This window comes from Thermobia domestica, chromosome 9 (genome assembly GCF_964235325.1).
Source record: "Thermobia domestica chromosome 9, izTheDome1.hap1.1, whole genome shotgun sequence".
NCBI lineage: Eukaryota > Metazoa > Arthropoda > Insecta > Zygentoma > Lepismatidae > Thermobia > Thermobia domestica.
In genome coordinates this window covers 199,520,614-199,540,406 of record NC_137462.1, presented here as the reverse complement: position 1 = coordinate 199,540,406, position 19,793 = coordinate 199,520,614, and the positions used below count along the sequence as shown (strand labels likewise).

Here is a 19,793-nt window from a genome sequence, read left to right as displayed (position 1 = left end):
AGGATAAAATGAACCCTTCTGGTTTAACAATAAGAGGATATATGCATCTTTTGACATTTAATATATTGGCTTTTTTAGCTTCCTCTCAATCTAATCACAACAGCTGGTAACCATGGAGACGTGGAGGAGAAGACAGACGACAAAAAAAGAAAGAATAAGAAGATGAAGAGAAGAGAGTATTGTGTTCCATTTACAGATGCGTTCTCCTTCTCTCTCTCTCTCTCAATTCCAATCGGAATCTCACTACCCTTGCAACTAGGTCCCTCTAGTGAGTAAAAGAACACCGCGTCGCGTCGCATCTCGAAAGAGAAGAACACATTACAAGATGTTCTTTCTTGTCTTTTTTTTTATTTCCTGTTGCCTCTCTTCCATGACCATTCCCAAATCAAAACCAGACACTTGTCACGTGACGTGACTGACAAGATAAGAATTGAGACGAACTGGAGAATCCTTTTCATTTTTCGCTCTTTTTGAATGATTTGATCATTGAGCAATATGTACGCGCTCTCCCATCCATCTCACTTTCAATGAGTGCAATGCGGCACTTCAATAAGTTTCAATGCAATTCAATATAAGGTACTGTATTTAGTTCCCTGTTATAATAACAGTGATGAGGGCCAATTCTGTGGGTGGGTTAATCGCGAGCCCAGGAACCATAGGAGGGAACAGTTAAGCTGTTTAGAATAACTAACAAGCTTACTGTTTCTAGTTCATTAGTTAAAATGTTCAGAGATGATGTGATCATTATGAAAATATATTCAATGGTATACTATTAATGTCGCGAAGTTCTCTGATATGACGATATCACTAACATTGACTTGAAAAAGTGTTGGGTTATGTCAATTAGTCGGGCAATGTGTTGCTAGTGAATAATCGGACAAAGTGTTAGGAAATTGTAAGAACAAATGAACTGCGTAACTATGTAATATAAATAGTGTGTAATTGTATTAGTGGTTTGGAATGGAGCCATAAGTGGCTGAAATTGTTCGCGTGTTCTATTAGAGCGATAAGTGGCTATTGATATTTAGGATGCATGATAAAGCCAGGTATGTCTTACTTTTTGGAGTAGTTTTTGGTATACAGGAAGGTTCTTGTTTAGTGGATTTAGTGGTTTCAGTCAATTAAAGGTTGTCAGTGAAAAGAAAGTGGTATATTCATTCAATGATAAGCTCTAGTAGATTTGCGAAGTTAATTAAAGTTATGGTTTACTTTGTATAAAGTAGAAAATTGTCTACCTAACAAAACGTTATGCGTGCTGGATATGGAAATATCACCTTCATTATTACCCTCACACTTTACTTTCATCCCAGAACAGACAAGCGGAGATTGTGGTTCTGACAGTGATATCTAGACTTGATACTGTATCTCATATTTGCGTGAAATTCTCACTTTTTTATGGATGAAATATATTTGTAGAAAAACTCTCCAACTTGCAAATGAATACTCGAATAACGAGCGTAGTAAAGTATGATAAAAGTTTATAATAAAACAATTAAACTTCAACCGTACGTTATTAATAGCGTATGACATAAAAGAAGATAAGAAATATATCAATTAATAGGTCTCACTAAGCTGAACAATATAAATATAGGTGAGTATAAATTCTGATGCGTAGTTTTCGACAAACAAATAATATTTTTTGTAAAACTAAAAATGATGTACGATACCCACGCCATATATTAAGATAAAACTGTTACAGAATTACACAAATATTAAGCATTTTTGTGACACTAGCAAGATGATAATATACAGTGTGGTTAACATGAGATGTAATCCAAAATTAGGATTAACTCTCAAAAACGTCAATTTTTGTCCAATAAATGGCATCAAGCTGACCAAATTGAGATGCTTGGTTCTTAGCTCTGATGCGTAGTTTCCAAGAAAATGAAGAAAAACGAATGTTATGGTGTTAAAACGTAGATCGTTTGTTGCCTATTGCTGCAGTTGATAGCTTTTTTTCTCTTGAATATATTATTTATTAATTAATTTATTTATAAAACTACGATATATATATATTTCGCTCAATAGGTATTCAACTTTATTGAAAACTCTTCATAATTAAACATCATGTCATTTCATCGAAATTTTTCACCAAATGCTTTAAACAGAAAACCAAATTTACAATAAGAAGATAGGGGAAGGTCGCCTGGTATCGGACAGCGGGTGGTATCGGACAAAAGCAGTTTTCGTTATTTCCCGCTTAGGACTGCACCTAATAAGCTTACAGTGAGTTGATCGGAATGAATTAACCAAGCCCACACCATAGTGGATTTGTCCCATGAACGGTGTGTCTCGTGCTTCAAGGTTTTTATATTTTTGCGAGTGATCAGGTGCATGGAGATAGATTTATGTGGCTATAACTTATTACAAAATAAGTGTTTTGATATATTATTGTTATCACAACATTTATTAGGATGTATATATTATATTTTAGGAATATAGTTGCATTCGTGTTGTTACAATCCGGTAGATAGCCATTCATACGTTGCAAGTCGTTCGGCTGGTATCGGACAAAGTGGAATCGGGTGGTATCGGACATTACATTGGTAAATAAACATGACGTTTCTGGCTTTTTCAGGAAACCATTGGGAAAGTACATGGCAACTGGGATGAAGAAAATATAAGGTTGGCCATGGATAAAGTTATTTCCAAATCAATGGCACTACGTGTAGGCGGTTTTAGATCTAGTGTTCCTAAGAGTACATTAGGAGATTGTGTCAAAAAAAGAAAAAAACTGTTGCAAGGAAAAGAAGCCTTGCTTCTCGGATAACAAAGGCACGTGTAGTAGAATGTTTGATCGCGACCAAGAGGAAACACTATACAATCATGTAAAGGCTTTGGATAGTCAACTAATGCCACTAAGCAAACCAGAATTATTAAAACTAACTTACAAACTTGCTGAAAAACTAAACATCATAATCTGTGGGAAGTCTTTTGATGAAGATTGGATATAGTGTAACGTATATAAAGACTGGGTCCATGAACAATATGCCAATGTTGATGACAAACTGTTTTATCATTGTGATTTGTGTTACAATAAAAAATAAGTGGAGATGAGACTAAGAAGTTTGAAATTTATGTTTTACTTTTATTTTAGGCTGTTTCAAAGCCTAATAAAACTGTATTTTGTGTATAAGAACTCCTGTAAGTAAACAGCTAGCAATTGTAAGTTGTTCTGTAAGTAACTGGTTTATTAAATTACCTCAAAAGAGCGATTGTCTATAGTTTTATGTTTGTCCGATACCACCCTCCACTTTTTAAGGACGCTAATTTCTATTATCTTTTATTTTGTACAAAAATTCATATTATTAGTTTCTACCTGTCAAATCACCTTTAGCATGTTGTGTATAAGATACCAAGGTATCGTTTTGTGCATTAAGTAATTGGATATAGGTATTTTTCAGCCTGACAGACTAAAAAAAGCTAAGGTGTCCGATACCAGACGACCTTCCCCTAGTAAAATTTCTAAAAGTGATGAATAAGTTTTATATCCTCTTTCAACAAGAATATAATATTTTAAAAGACTACTTTCTATTGTGAAACGTTGTAGCTATTTTGCTTCATGAAGTTACATTTTTAAATATTTTATTTGTCTGAAAAGGTAGTAGTTTATATTTTTGTAATATACTATTTTTCAGCGGCGGTTTCTCTTAATGTTTGCATGTTTGTACAAACCTCCTTCCAATATTTTCAATTTTTATTTGTGCTAAATCACTTTTCGTTTTATTGTCAACATCATCTCATTTTAAACAAGTGGGTTTGAAACGAGGCTCTAGTTGCTTTCTGCTTGAGAGTTTGACAAACTCCCAGCTTAACAGCTTCTGGGCCACTGCGGGGGTTGCGCAGTAAGAGGGGGTTATCACGCTGTGCACTGCCTTATAAGGCTCCATATGCTTGCAGATCTTTTGCAAACAAATCTACCAAACAAAAACAGCTTTTCCAAAACATAACGCTTTGGAACTGGAACTTCTCTACCGTCCCTCCCCCTGTAGTATTGGTTCACACGGTTCTCGCCTGAAGGAGAATAGTCTGTTCCTTTGTGACAATGTTGCGTACCGTAACCAAGTCGCCACAGAGAAAGAGGGAAAGAAAAAAACTTGCGCCTTGCGTAAATGCAATATTGCCAAGTGGTCATAACTATTGGTTCTGTCAACCAAGTACGATCAAGCCAGCTAAGGAGATACTAAATGCGACCCCGTGAAGAGTGAAGACAAATTGAGGGTGTCGATATTTAGTACACTCGTATCTGAAGCAGTAGAAATTTGGTAGCATTGATACAATGTTTTCCTTTTCATGTGTGTATGGGTGAATGAGAAAATTGGAGGGCAATTTCTAGAAAAAGAGCGTTAATTGCGGAAGGGGTGAGATCTTAAAGCGGGTAGCGGACTTTGTAGTGTTGTATGTTTGTGTGTGTGTGTGTGTGCCGGTCTTTGTTGTTCATTGGAATATTGTTGCTCTAATTGTATAATTGCGTGTCTGTCCCTGATATAACTAACTAACTAACTCTATAGCCTACGGAACCCGGAGGTTCAATGCCGCGTTCACAAAAGCTCTCCACTGACTTCTATCCTTAGCTAACTGCATCCAGTTTCCACTTTGTATTCCAATCTCTGCGAGATCCATCTTAGTATTGTCCTCCCATCTGCGCCTATGTCTTCCTAATGGTTGCTTTCCGATTGGTCTTCCAGTCAAGACTTTGAAAGCGTTTCTACTTTCTTCCATTCTAGCTACATGACACGCCCACCTAAGTCTCCTAGACTTGATGACCCTAACAATGTTGGGTAAACCATATAAATTATGTAGTTTCTCGTTCTGAAGTTTCCTCCATTCCCCATTCCCGTTCCTCTTGGGTCCGAATATTCGTCTCAGGATCTTGTTCTCAAGTACTTTCAGTCTATGTTCTTACCTCAGAGTAAGTGACCATGTTTCGCAGCCATACAAAACAACAGGCATGATTATCGTTTTGTATATTTTAAGCTTCAAATTCCTCGACAGAATTCGTGACGACAAGAGATTTTGAACCGAATAGTAACACGAATTCCCTGCTTTTAGTCGACATTTAATTTCTCCGTGAATATGATTTTCATCTGTTAATATTGATCCTAGATATTTGAAACTATCCACTTTATCAAAAGTATTATTTAATATTTTAACGCATCCATAATTTGCCGTATTACGGTCCCGACGCACTTCTATGTATTTAGTTTTCTCTGCATTTACTTCTAAACTCATGTCCCTGCAAGCGTTTAATAAGATCTCTGCATTTCTTTCTATTGTTCTCCTATCATTCCCTATTAAATTTAGAGCTCCTCCGTGGCTAAGCGGTTAGTGTACGCGCCTTTGGCGTGTGAGACCCGGGTTCGATTCCTGGCGGGAGCTCATGTGGTTCGGATTCCACGTTAATCAGTAGGTCCACGTCTCATATAGCCTCGCTGCTGAACGGGACGTTAAACTCAAAATCAACTCAACCCTATTAAATTTACATCATCAGCATATGCCATAATCTGGTGAATACCATTCAACTCTAGGCCCTGGTTGCTATCTTTGATTTTCCTTATAGCGTATTAAAGAACGAAGTTAAATAATAATGGCGACAACGCACCCCCTTGTTTCAGGCCATTTTCGACGTGAAAGCTCGTGGACAAAAATTTTCCTACCCGGACTTTACTTTGGGATTCATTTAAACATATCTTAATTAATCTATTTAGATTTCTCGGTATTCCAAGTTCTGTAAGAACGTTGTATAATTTTTCTCTCCTAACCGAGTCGTAGGCCTTTCTAAAATCAATAAATGGTTGATGTACCGGGATATTGTATTCCCACTTTTTTTCGAGTATTTGGCGAATGGTAAATATTTGGTCGATAGTTGATCGATTTCGTCTAAATCCGCACTGATAATCTCCAATAATTTCATGTGCGTATGGGATCAGTCTTGCTAATAGAATATTTGAAAGGATTTTATAGGATGTTGACAGAAGAGAAATGCCACGATAATTATTACAGTCAGTTTTTTGTCGCATTTCTTGTGAATTGGAACAATGATTGATTCTTTCTACTCTTGTGGAAATTTTTCCTTGTTCCAGATAAGGAGAATGAGTTTGTATATCTTGTTCCACAATTTTTCGCCTCCAGCTAAAATTAACTCAGTCGGAATTTCATCTACACCCGGAGATTTGTGTTTCTTTAATTTCTTTATGGCGGTTTCTACTTCTTTTCGGTTGGGCTTTGGAATATAAAATGTAAAATGTAAAATATTTTATAACCGATTTGATAAAATGTTTTATTTGTAAATGAATACATAATGATTTTATTACCATCAAGTGAATTTTTAAATTTATTTTTACTTAGTTTTTGTGGAAGTGAAAAGTGAAGCTTTTTAGATGTTACATTCTTACCAATAATATGGATATTTTAGTTTGTTTAAATTTATATGTCTTTTTCATTTCATTTTTTGTATTTGTGTGTGTGTGTTCTTTTTTTTTTTTTTTGGTATTTTTGTGTTTCTGCATAATATGTATGCAAATGTATCTTATGTAAGCCTCCTGTAATTGGAGCTTGTACTCTGTTGGGGGTAAGTAAATAAACAAATAAATATACGGTTCTGCGGTGTGTTTCTCCTTTTCTCCAGGCACACTAGTTTTTGGTTGCGAGTTAAGCAAATAGTCAAAGAAATCTTTCCATCTATTTAATATGCTATCCGTGTCAGTGAGAACTGTACCATCAGATGTCTTTAATATATAAGCACGAGGTTGATAGCCTTTCTTAAATTCGTTGATTCCCTTATACGTGTCCCGGGTGTTTTTATTTTTGCTATTATCTTCAAGTTCCTTAATTTTAGCTTTCAGAAAATCACGTTTCTTTGTTCTAAAAGTTTTGGAAATTTCCCGCCTGATATCTGCGAAATTTTGAGTAGTTATTTCATTCGGATTTTGTAGCCAGCGTAATTTTTCCTGTTTTCTCTTCTCTGCTAGTTTTATGCATTCCTGGTCGAAGCGTGGTTTGTTCCTACGTATTTCCGCGTGTCCCAATTTTTCTTTTCTTAGAGATAGCATTAAAATTTCAGCAAAAGAAAAATTGGGACACGCGGAAATACGTAGGAACAAACCACGGTTTGACCAGGAATGCATAAAACTAGCAGAGAAGAGAAAACAGGCAAAATTACGCTCAGGTATCCTCAGCGTAATCTACACTATTCTAGCAATGAATTCTGTAACGTCTCTGTTGAATTAGCCGTTTTCGAAAAGAACTTCAGAAGCAAACCTACTTGTGAAAGACATAGGAAGACCGATTCCGACTCTCAATATAACGCAAGTAATTAGAAGTTAGAAATGAACATTTACAAGGAAGTTTAATCTCAACTTGTACTAACAGCATAAGTGTTTATGTCAATGTGAAATTAAAAATGCTTTGTTTTGTTTTCCCTGTTTGTTGTTCAGGGCGGGGGAAGATGCATGGAGTAAAAAAAGGTGCGGATATCCAGCATCTGCACGCCAAAATAAATAAATAAACATGAAAATTCGTCAGCTCCTATAAGACACGTTCTAGTCTCACTGTGCTGCAAAGTGTGGATATTGCTGCTCAACTAGATGCTGGTTATAGGCGGTCCATCGAGAATCACAATCAAAAAGTGACGCAAAACAGGTACGTGCTCAATATAATCATCAATTGCATTTGGTTTCGTGGCACCTTCGAATTGGCGTCAAGAGGACAGACATGATGAAAAACAGACTCTTCTTCAAATCGAGGCGTATTTCGTAGATTAATTTATTTCGGTGCAAAACTTGACAGCGCTCTCAAGAGTCATTTAAAAAAGCACAACAATTTTCAACAGTACGTCAAAAATCATACAAAATGAGCTTCTCCATTTCATGCTTGAAGCATGCCATAAAGAAATCGCTATTATTATTTATACCAGTGGCGGAGCCAGTGGAGCGATTGCCTCCCAAAGAAGAGGAAACTTTCCTTTTATTTTATATACAGTATAAATAAAACCCATCCCAGAGGTTGGAGCTTTTAAACGTAGCTCTAAGTAGCAGTTTTACAACCCATCTCCCTCCCTAGAAGTCGTCCTAGATCCGCCCCTGATTTATACTAACTATTAATAATAATAATAATAATAATAATAATAATAATAATAATAATAATAATAATAATAATAATAATAATAATGAAAAAGATAGGTCATCCATTGTACAGCACCTAAAATTCAAAGCACGAGCCGCCACTGCTATTTGTTACAAATATTTTAATATAATTCCATACAATTCTCCAGGATAATTCCCACATGGAGAAAATGCTTGACATAGAACGGTATTATAAAGCAACTTATCCACCATTTTGACACAAACAGTTGTTTCACTCATCCAGCAGATCACTTCATCCGTCTTCATCAGTGTATAATCCATCTGAACATTCTGAACCGGTTTGAATTAAACAGACTGTAACGTATTGTTTATGGAGAATAGAATTATCAAATAATATACATTACTGTGATAAGTTTTTCAACAGCACTTTCAAACTTTCGCCGAGATGATTATATAAAAAAGATCTCCAGTTCCTTACCGAGGGTAGCGTTCCCAAAACTGTTGCAACGTTCCCTGTTTGTACTGCCATACTGATGCGTTGCAGTAAAGATGTTGCTCTAGCGTCTCCTGACGATAAATAAATGCGGTGTCCGACTTCTTTTATAAAGTTAAGGCCTTCGGGACCCCATGAACCACCCGATTCGATAGCTATAGTGATAAAATGATATTTGTCAAGTAAATTGCTGTACTTCTTGCGTTTTTCGGTTCCACGGCGAGCAGCCACATTGTCAGCTTGTGCTGAAGAATAATGTAGATTTGATGGGGCGAAGGCATCGGAACAAGTAAAATCCCATAGAAGTGCTTTTCCTTTCTTCCACGGTATTAGGGTCATACCATCTGGACTCTTGTCGTCTGCACGACTGCATACCAACGGTTCGCGTATAGAAGGAACGCCTGCTGAAATTAGTGCCCTCATGATAATGTCGTTGACGTTGGAGTGGCGTGAATATCTGCCCGCACTATTGGCACAGGAGAGTTCGTGAATGTCCTTCTTGTTTACGACACTTCTACACGCAGGACATCTGTGTTGCTCGCAAACATCTGCTCCCAAACGCAGTGCACTGGCAATTCGAAAACTGTCATTGGGAAGATGCAGTCCTCAAGAAGGTGATGGGATAGCATGGAGCCAAGCGCCCGCTTCAGGAGATGATGTACCCACAGAGCACATCACAGCCAGTGGACGTACATATTAGATCCAGAACGTCCAGTTTTAGTACATTGACTTATGCGTAACATCCATTGGTGGTCCATATTACGTTCGGCAATGGATATCCACATTCTGAACTTGAGTGGACGGTCCATTGGATGTCCATATTACGTTCAGAAGTGAATATCCATTTTCTGGACTTCAGTGGATGGTCCATTGGATGTCAATATTTAAACCACGAATGAAACGTCCACGGAGCTACATGATCTGGATAAAAAAAAGGGACGTACGGAAAACAACATTCAATTGTTAGTGACGGCACATGCGCAGATCCTTGCACAGTGCACTCTCAGCAAGTTTGAATTCAGTGGTTGAGAAGCGTAGAAATTTCAGTGATATTAATACTTTTAGTTCTATGTTGGATTGAAGAAGGAAGAGAGAATAGGAACTGCGAAAAAGGTAAGATATGATGAGTGATTTGTTTATATAGATTTATTCCGCTGCACCATTTATTTTACAACTGAAAGTTTTTGTGTGTGGACAAAAGTAACTCATTATCAATTATAGGCTGGGGTAACGTAGATAGGCACATGGGAATTGGTAATATATATATATATATATATCAGTGAATTCAGATGGTGAAGGGTGTAATAACACCCTCATATAAGATACTAGTAAGGTTCGTTCCTTCTGTACCAAAGCTCAGGACTCAATTCGACATTACTCGAGAAGACGGTTCTACCAAATTTTGACAGATTTCTTACATTCCCAGGTTAGATTAGAGTTTTGTATTTCTTTTAGCCGATCATGCACAAAATGAGGAGCTCCATTACTACTTGCAGATTGACTTCAGGAGGGCTCAGTATGGGTTAACTACTGTATCGCCGGACCAATTTTAGAAAATTTACCAGATAAATTGGAGAGTTTCTTTTGGTTCGTGAGTAAAAGTAAGTTGAGGGTGATAGTTACCAAAATACTTGTCGTTAGTTATTTTTGATATTGTAAGCTACACTATATATATGGGGGGCGGAAGGGGAAGGTTCTAGATTACTGGTCCCCCATGCAGATTAGTAGCTGGGTATGTTTCTTTCTGTACTAAAGAGTATACATTTAACTTATACAGTATTGCCGAGCGAGCGTTAGCGAGTGAAGGCGGGTTAGAGCCCCGCAGGGCACGTTGTTTTCTGTCTTTATTACTGATCAATGGGAAGGGGGGCCAGTAATCTAGAACCTTGCCGGGCGGAAGGGACTATTTGGCAGTATATTTGTTATGATTTTTGGGAAAGGCAGTGCGTAAATGACAAGGTTGTGTCATATCGTGATTGAGTTTTATGAAATTATACAAAAATGAATGTCAGTTGTCGAAATTGTGTGAAAGGCATGGTCTACTAAACAGGCAAAAAGTTTATTGTGACTAGTGTAAACAAATTGAAGCTACAGAAAAGAAGAGGAACATTTAACCAAACCTAATCGAGTATAATCTAATTTAGTACATTTTGGTACTTTTTCGGATTGCATGTAGTACCTCCCCCAAAGCTGTGCAACACATAAGGCGTGCATTTTATGAAATGAACTGTTAGATGAAATTGTTTTCCACCATCCTCGTTTATGCGTATACTCATCGCCGCTGACGCGCCTGCTCCCTACGGACGCTGTTTCTGCTCTCCTGTTTTGACTCGGTTAGATGGCATTCGTGCTTTTTACTGGCCACGTAGCACAAATTAGTCAGTGTTTTATGGACTAGCTTTTATGCCATACGTTCACATCGTATTTCGAACATTAATCATTATCAAGTGAGCCAGGGCCAATATCTAGTATTTTGGGTGGGAAACTAAATAATATTCCTTTTCTTATTTTCGTATTCTGGCAATACAGCAGTAATACCATAAGTATAAATACATTGCGGAAGTGAGCTCGTCCGTGGCTAAGCAGTTGGCGTGCGAGACCCGAGTTCGATTACCGGCGAGAGCTCAGGTGGTTCGGATTCCACGTTAATCAGTAAGTTTACGTCTTATATACCCTTTTCCGTATAGATTTTTTATCGTGTATTTAAGTATCAGCGCTTTGCCAAGAAACAGAAATGTCAGTTAATAAATGAACGTAAAAGGTCTATAGCATCTTTTTTTTTTTTTATCATAATAGTAAAGTTTATTATTTACAATATCCTTTATATTTATTAAGTTCAAATAATTACTAGCAAATGCTAGCAGCAGGCCCGTATCCAGGGGGTCTAGGGGGGCCGGGCCCCCCTAAATTTTTGCTGGCCCCTTTAAAAATTTTACGATACGCTTAGATGTGAACTATAATATGGTTGGATCAGCCCCCCCCCCCTAAATTTTTGGGCTGGCTACCGGCCTGGCTAGCAGTGATATTTTTTTCTTCGTCACATCTGCCACAGGTGGATAGAAGAAATGTCATTGGTTAAAGATTTTAGCTCTCAGATTTCTAGAAGCTGGGAGTAGGAGATGTAGCAGCGTCTTTTCTTCGATATCTATGCGTATTGATATCTTGCGAAACTTCATAAATACGTCCATATATTATTTAGTAACGTTACTATATTATATATTTCCAATAACGAGGAAGATTTAGTAAGGAAAAAGTAATACATGTTAACACATCCTATGTTTTTTTTCATTATTTCGGTATTTTCCAGTTTTTTTTTTTTTTTTTTTTGTACTTTATTTTCATTCGAATTAAGTACTTTCTTCCTACTTTGTTTTCGTGTGAGAGGAAATTTTCATCTCCTTGTATACTTCATGGCGTTTGTCATGGTTCCTTCGGTGCAGAGCGGTGTGATGTGGAGGGACATGTGTGTGAGCTCACAGTAAGAAAGTTTAACGTTATTTTCCATCACCGATGGACTTGTACTAATAACTATCCGATTTAATTTTAAGCTTTCCTCCGGACATGTAATTTATTCCTATTTACTTAGTTCACCTTTTGATTAGAGTAATTTCTATTATTTAAATTTTCTTAAACTGATTTTTTTTTAATTTTCCTTTTTATTATCTTTGCTTATTAACCAACTTTGGTGGTAACGAAGTTTGTTTGTTATATAGAATTTGTTTGTAAATTCCAATTCTGAAGGTCGTCTAGCGGAGACGAAATAACTAAGACGCAGTTAATAAGGGGGAACTTTCTAACGGTGGTCCTCCTTCGTATCTCTGCTTGGTCACAGACTTATAGCTGGTTTGAGGATAGTATAATCGGTCTGTATTGAGAGGATCATACGTTTTTGGGGTCTATGGCTAATTGTTTCGGTTTAAGTCAACAAATGGTTGTAAGTTTTGTAAGTCCATAGCACACCATCTCCAGAATTAAATGGCATTTGCGGTACTGTCCTAGTAGAAATGCAGTGTTAGGTTCATACGTGTAGCATGTTACCAGAGACACGAGTCTGAAATATGAAAAATTGTCAAAAAAAATTGCATCATCAATTTGGTTTTAGTCTTAATATTTAAAGGCTAAATTGTAAGCTATAATGGACGTAGTTAAAACTGTAATTGATTTCATAATTTCTTCTAAGACAGTTAATGATTTTTTATCCAGGATAACACGGAAATAAAATTTACTTGAAAGAAAAGGGTCGGGTTGAAAATGGGCTGTAGTGAAATAATTTGGCGTGCAATGACTCAAATATGTTTATCTCATTAAAAAAAAAAAAAAAAAAATAGTACAATTTTTATGTTGCACATTTAATGTGCGATAAATATATTTTCGTAGTAAGTCGGCTCAATGTTAGATAGATAACATTTTTGAAGTCGATTACAAATATCTACCTTATAACATTTTTCCTTTCAATTACACATAATATATCATGTCTTGCTCGACGGTGAGTAATTGAACTGTATTGTACTGTATTGTGAGTAGGCTACATTCCTAATACTTTAGATTTTAGTATATCGTATACGCCTGTGTAATATCCTCATTTTTATCAGCAACTTACCTAGAGCTCAAAGGAAGAGTCTTTTTTTTTTTTTTCCTGTGGGCCCTACTTTCCTTGGTAAGGCCGCTCAAAGAGCTCAATTTTTAATTTTATTTTCGGTTTATAGGCAACTTTCGAAAAACAAAGGACCAGGAAAGGGTGTGGGGTATTGGAAAGAAGTAGGATAAAGCTTATTCATAAATTAACATCTCGTTACTTTGTCATTCAGGACTCAGATAAATGTTTGTAGTTAGCATGTCTATTTTGACCTAATGGTCCAGTTTTACTGCAAGCCTGTATCTGCGCACTGCATAACAGAAAAGCAGAATGTTACCTTATGAACAGCTCGTATTCGATTTCTTTCCAATATCCTATTTCCTTTCCTGGCAAATTGTTAATCGAAAGTTGGCTAAAAGCCAATGTAAAATTCAAATTTGGACCCTTAGAAGGACTCTTCCAATGAAAGGAGGTCCCACAGGAAAAAACGCAAGATAATTTATTTTGTCTCCTTTTGACTTCTAGAAGTTCCTGTAGAGCTTGTCCACGATTTTTATAGTACCATATATATATATATATATATATATATATATATATATATATATATATATATATATATATATATATATATATATATATATATATATATATATATAGATAGATAGATAGATAGATAGATAGATAGATAGATATAGATATAGATATAGATAGATAGATAGATAGATAGATAGATAGATAGATATAGGGTGGGTGGGTGTTGTTCAAGTAGTTTCTGCAATTTCACATCGTCATCCTAGGTTGTTACCATTTTAAAAAGGATGCATAGGTATTTCCTTCACAAATGGTTGAAAAGCAGTAAATAAATAAATAAATAAAATACTGGTTATTTTTTTATTTTTTACTGTAGTGACGTGATATGTATTAATGCTCTTCTTGCTTTATATATATATTACCGTTTTTTAACCATTCGTGAATCCAGTGTTTTTGTATTCACTCTATTAGTAACAACGAGGATACCAATGTAAAATCGCCAAAAGTACTTTCGTTTATTTTCTTCATTGCATGTGTGTTGAGCTATTATTTTTTTGGTTTATATATCGTCACAGCCCACTCTGACTTAGATTACAAACACCTTTCTTCTACGTCTTTGGAAGGCTCCCCTATTGATGAAATTTAATTCTAACACTGGGAAGACACTCGCTTAAAGTAGTAGACAGGATGCAGGCAAGCCTTCGTTGCCCGTGGTTGTCCATTTGAACGAAGTTGTTCGAATAAAACTTTACCAAAAATTACCTTAGAAGTTCGTATATTCTTTTAGGATGATTATCACGGTTCAGCTTCGAACAATAGAAGTCACAAATATCATTCTAAACCCTAAGTGTGCAAAGAACTTGAAATCAAAGATTTTATGCATAAATAACGTACTATAAATTATCCTTTTATTTCTCTATCCGTGCTCACATATGTAGCTTTTTCTAACTGGACAATTGCCCAACACTGTGACCTCATTCACATTTGTAGCTCAATTTTTAAAGGTGCTTTATTTTTTCCTTCCATAGTATTACATTCGAGCATCGAAACCTTTAACGAGTCATTTTTTTTTTTTTTTTAATTTTGAGTAGATATATTTTGGAGGGAAGGAGAGAAATTTTGATCTACGGAATGTATCAAAAAGTCGTTCCTACGCTTGGGAGGTGATTCTAGATCAAAATGGGACGAAAATTTAGCATTTTTGCACTGGGTCCTCTTTTGACTCCGGGGAAACTTATTTTTATTTGTGACTTTTACACTAATTTGTCTCAGCACTGAAGGGAAAGGGTATGAGATATTGGAAAGAAGTTGGATAGGACCTATGCGTTAGGTAACATCACGGTTTGTCTTGCCGGTTAGAATTACGAAAACGCATGTAAATAGAGCTAGACACGATGTCTTTGAGGTTTTTGTTCTCCTGTTGATCTCTAGAATTTCGCCTCAAGCGTTGTAAACAACCTTCTGATTCAACCTGTGTAAATAAAACTTACATTTTCGAAAAATAAAATAAGCTTGGACGTATAAGTATTAAAAATATTCTACTACAGCTTTTTAAGTAAAAGTAGTGTTACAGAATAACGATATCTGCACATATAAGTGTATTGTATATAAAAATCGAAAGTTACATAAATTTCCATACTTTTAATTCTATTTTAAATTTCCTTATTTAATACAGACAGCTAAGACAAGGCTCGTAGCAAGCTGAGAAAGGCTGAGTACACCTCAGATCTGAACACAGACGATGAAGGACGTTTACGTAAACGAAAGGAACAAAGGCCTTTAACACCAGAAGTTAACAGTGAAACTTCGGACGACCTAAAGTAACTAAATCTATTAGGAAGCAAGATGTTGGCGTTAGTTCCGTGTGCCTTGCTTCTGCTGAAGATAAGGAACAAAGTAAGTATCTCATTTAAATGAGCTATATTAGACAAGCTTCGCTAACACTTCCATGTGATAAGTCGCGTTGCACGCACATTGCACCTATTTAGGCATATGCATTGGTCGGGAAATGCAAAACTAGCTGAACTGAATTTGATGGATTTAATTAGGCACTTTATTTTGTTAGAAACTATTAGAAGTTCCAAAGTTCGAATATATTTTAATCCCGTTTTACTTTTCAACTTAGTTAAATCTATTATTAAAACATATGAAGCTCAAGAAATAACGAATAAGTTCTGTGCAAAATTTTGTGCTTCGTGAGGATCCATGCGAAAGAGAATATTAAAGTTTTATATAATTTGTATTACTTTCAAAATTGTATAGGGTTACAGGAGTACAAGTAGTTATACTTTAGCTGTTAGACATATTTCGACAGTTCAATGCAGCAACCTCGTAGATCAACAGTACAGGATTTGGTAGAAATATCTATTCAGTATTAGCTGCTAACTCTGTTGAAACTGCCCCTTTTCTGCGTCGATTTGTAGCTCTGAAGGCGAATTCAGATCTTTTTTTTTTTTTTTTCATTACAGAAAAGGAATGAAATGCTATGGTTCATATCTTGCTAAAACCTTATAGTTATATGCTTTTGCTCACAAATGATAAAGCTAAAAAGGCAAAATATCTTGATTTCGCCAAAAGTCGACATATCTGCTTATGCCTTTCTGGAGAAAAGTGCAATAATGTATTTATAATTACAACTATGTGTTTGAGATACTGAGTTTGGGCAATTACTTGGTTTGAAGCAGAAATCGTCTGCTATCTTTATGCATTCAAATCAGACTTTTTATAAAAATTTGAAACTTGTAAAAAGTATAAAAATTTCGACATATAGTATAGGTGTTCGGATCCCGAATCTATCCTTCTGTTGGAGATTATTAGAGTTATCTTTAGTTTTCCAATGAATGAAGGGATAATGATTCTGCAAAGACTCAGTAATTTCTTAGGGCTCAATATTTTCGTAATTTCATTTCAGTTTTCAAAGTTTTCTTATTAGTTGAAAGCTCTTTCAGGTTAACCGAACAAGCAGCAGTAGAGAAAAAGAGAACAATAAACTCCCGATTATTCGCGGAATTAACTGGCAGAGGCACCGCGAATAGCTGAAAATGACAAACAATACTTGTTCGTAAAATAAGAATTGTCCTAGCTTAAAAACTTATTGTATTGTACGTAAAACGTAAGAAAAAGCGTGCAAATATGTATACAGAACACTAAAAATATTTGTGCCGGTATTGTTCAGTACAACGTAAAACAATCAACGAAAAAGTGTATATTTACAGTGAAGCCAAGGTACGATACTGTAAGTTAATTTATACTCTATATTTAAACAGTCTCGTTCTGTATGACTCGTGCAGTAGCTTTATTGAGTTAACTTTTTTCCGGGAGACGCCAGCGTATAATCGGGAGTATGCTGTAGTTTATTGAAGAATGCTATAATCTGCTGTTGCTGTTAGCTCACCATTCACTTTCTCAGTTTGTTTGCATGTAGTAAAACCCAATTGGAATTGGCTAAGGTATGATTTTAGTTTTAATGAAAAATGTGTTCAGGTAGGCAGTTTCTTTGTGTAATCAATTATTATTATTATTATTATTATTATTATTATTATTATTATTATTATTATTATTATTATTATTATTATTATTATTATTATTTCCTTTTCCTTCAGATTTTCTTAAATACTTTTGAAATTAAAATTAATTTTAACACTAAATAACAACCGTAACCGTTCATAGTAAATTTGTTTCCCACATTGCAATGACAAGACTCTCTCCAAGCACTATGTTTCTTTGTGATTTGTGGTGGATGGAGTTAATAAAAAAAGGAAGTCAAAATATGTCTTTCTCAGTGTCATTCTAAGAATGTGAAATGATGATGTCGCGCCATACAATATTTCAAATATAGATTTTTTTTCAATAAAAAGTTTTATATTCCATATAGTTTTAGAAAAATAAAGTAATAAATAGACTATGCTTTATGGTATACATTAGGGATTATATACAAACATTATAATTAGGAAGATTTCATGTGCTTTGGAGGTTGATTCCTGCAAGGACACTGAACATGTTAGATTAGTGGAAAGCATGCAGTGTTGCACCCAATTGTGGTAAGCATCAGAGGGTACTTTTCTGCTTTGCTGGCGGCTCAATTCTCATTTGACAGTAGAAAACTTTGAATCTCTTCTTGGTTTTATATACATTTTTCAGCTTTCTTCCAACTGCAATATCTAATTCTGTAATAGTTTGTCATAACAGAAAAAAGTGTAAGGGCATGCATTTCTTAAAGTGCTTTTCTTCCTTTTTTTCCGTAATATGATTTCGTAAATTTCCATAATTATTCATCTCAACACATTCTTTCTATTGTCCAGAAGACATGGCTTCCTTTGAAACATGCTATTTTAAGTGCTTAATCTTTCATAATGCTTACGTAAACACATTTTAATAACAATACATTTTGTAATTTGTGGGTCAATTTGGAATTTGTAATTTTAACTTTGTACCTTTGAGTCTCGTTTGTATAGTTTAAAGTTAGAAGTTCTCAGGTTCGATCCCCGACCCCGGTCACGTAATTTTTACTCTTTAAAATTAAACATAAAAACTTATTTAACTACAAGCTCATAATTTGTTTTTTTTAAATAATTTTGATCGTTCTGATGTTGATAGTATCTAGAATTAATTTTCCCATTTTCTTGATTTCAGAAAAAAGAAATGTGGAGAACAGCAATAAGAAAGGACTTAAGTCAATCACTCATTGTGTACAGGACCAGATTTCAGTGTTTTGTGCCCATGGGCCCTAGCGAAATAGCTAGATATTTTTATAGCGAAATAGCTAGATAGTTTTATAGCGAAATATCTTACTATTTTTAAATAGCTAGATAGTTTTATGTATTTTCTTTGTATACAAATGTAAAAAATTACAATCTTCTTGAAAATAAATAAGGAAACTTTTAAGAACTTTAAGACGTAATGACAGGTCACTCAATAAAGTGTATTGTTATCTTATTTCTTTCTTTTTGTTACGACTTCCTTATTTTTATAATGTATACAATTTCAAAGTTAAGTATTTGAAACGTTCTCGGGCATTAAGGGACGTCATGTTTAAGTTATTATTTCTTATGAGTACGATAATATAAAAAAAGAGGTTTTGGGGACAATGTTAAAAAGCTAGAAGAAGATTAGCTGTCCAGCCTGTTGTCCATACAAAGGAAAAGAGAGAAGTGATATTTCAGAAACGAATTATGGAACTTCAGGAAATGAAATGAAATCTTTAAGTTTTACGTCTCACGGTTATGCCGGTTAGGCTAAAGGAGACGGTGATGATGAGAGATTAGTGAAATGGTGGAATGAAGAAAGTGGGAGGAAACGGGAGAACCCCGAGAAAACCCACGAGCACGGTGTTTGTCCACCACAAAGTCCACACGGCGCGAGCTGGGATCGAACCAGGGACACCAAGCACCGGAGGTGAACGCTATGAAACTTCAGGCTGAATCGATGGAGGTTTTTACATCAATCACAGAAATGGGGAAGGTGGCGGTAATGAAACGAAAGTGTTACTATAGAGTTTTCTGTTTTCGATATTTCTCTACGCAAATGCAAACAGTGGAAGAGGATGCAGGTTTGAAGATTATAAATTAAGATACAAATTCTATTAACTGAAGCGTATGGGCAGAATACTTTACTTTGTTAATTTCATTTTCAGTGCTTATTGTCGGGAAATAAGGAAGCATTATTGTAGTTTTTAATCTAGCTGTAAAGGGCACATGCTATTTCATACTTATTTAGATTTTTATTAATAACTACATGATGTAGAATATTTTAATTTTATTGGCACGGTGTAAAACCCACCGACCTTTATTAAAGGAGGAGGATCAGTAATGTATGAATAAATATATGGTATAACCTCAATTAGAAAAAAAAATCAATGTAAAATTGAAATTATATTTGCTATTCATACATAATTTTCGAATAGTTTGACCTTTTAGTAGATAAAAGTCGAAACTTTTTTTTTTTTTTTTTTGTGGTACACAACCAGAATTTTGATTATTAAACTAAACGTATTCTTAAAAAACGTGACCATAGTAATATCACATTGTTTCTTTGTTTGCACATAGAACTTTATAGTGTAAATATTGACGTGTGTACTTATTGACTGATGGTAAAAATTGATGGAATAAGG

General features: G+C 35.2%; 1 long non-coding RNA gene across 1 annotated transcript; it reads left to right on the top strand.

Annotated features, from left to right (window-relative positions):
* The first annotated feature begins 9,556 nt into the window (after window positions 1-9,556).
* LOC145694219 (uncharacterized) lies at window positions 9,557-18,591 on the top strand. Its single transcript, XR_014132963.1, has 3 exons — window positions 9,557-9,690; window positions 15,360-15,580; window positions 18,317-18,591. It is a non-coding gene; the product is annotated as an uncharacterized LOC145694219 (long non-coding RNA).
* Window positions 18,592-19,793: the final 1,202 nt, after the last annotated feature.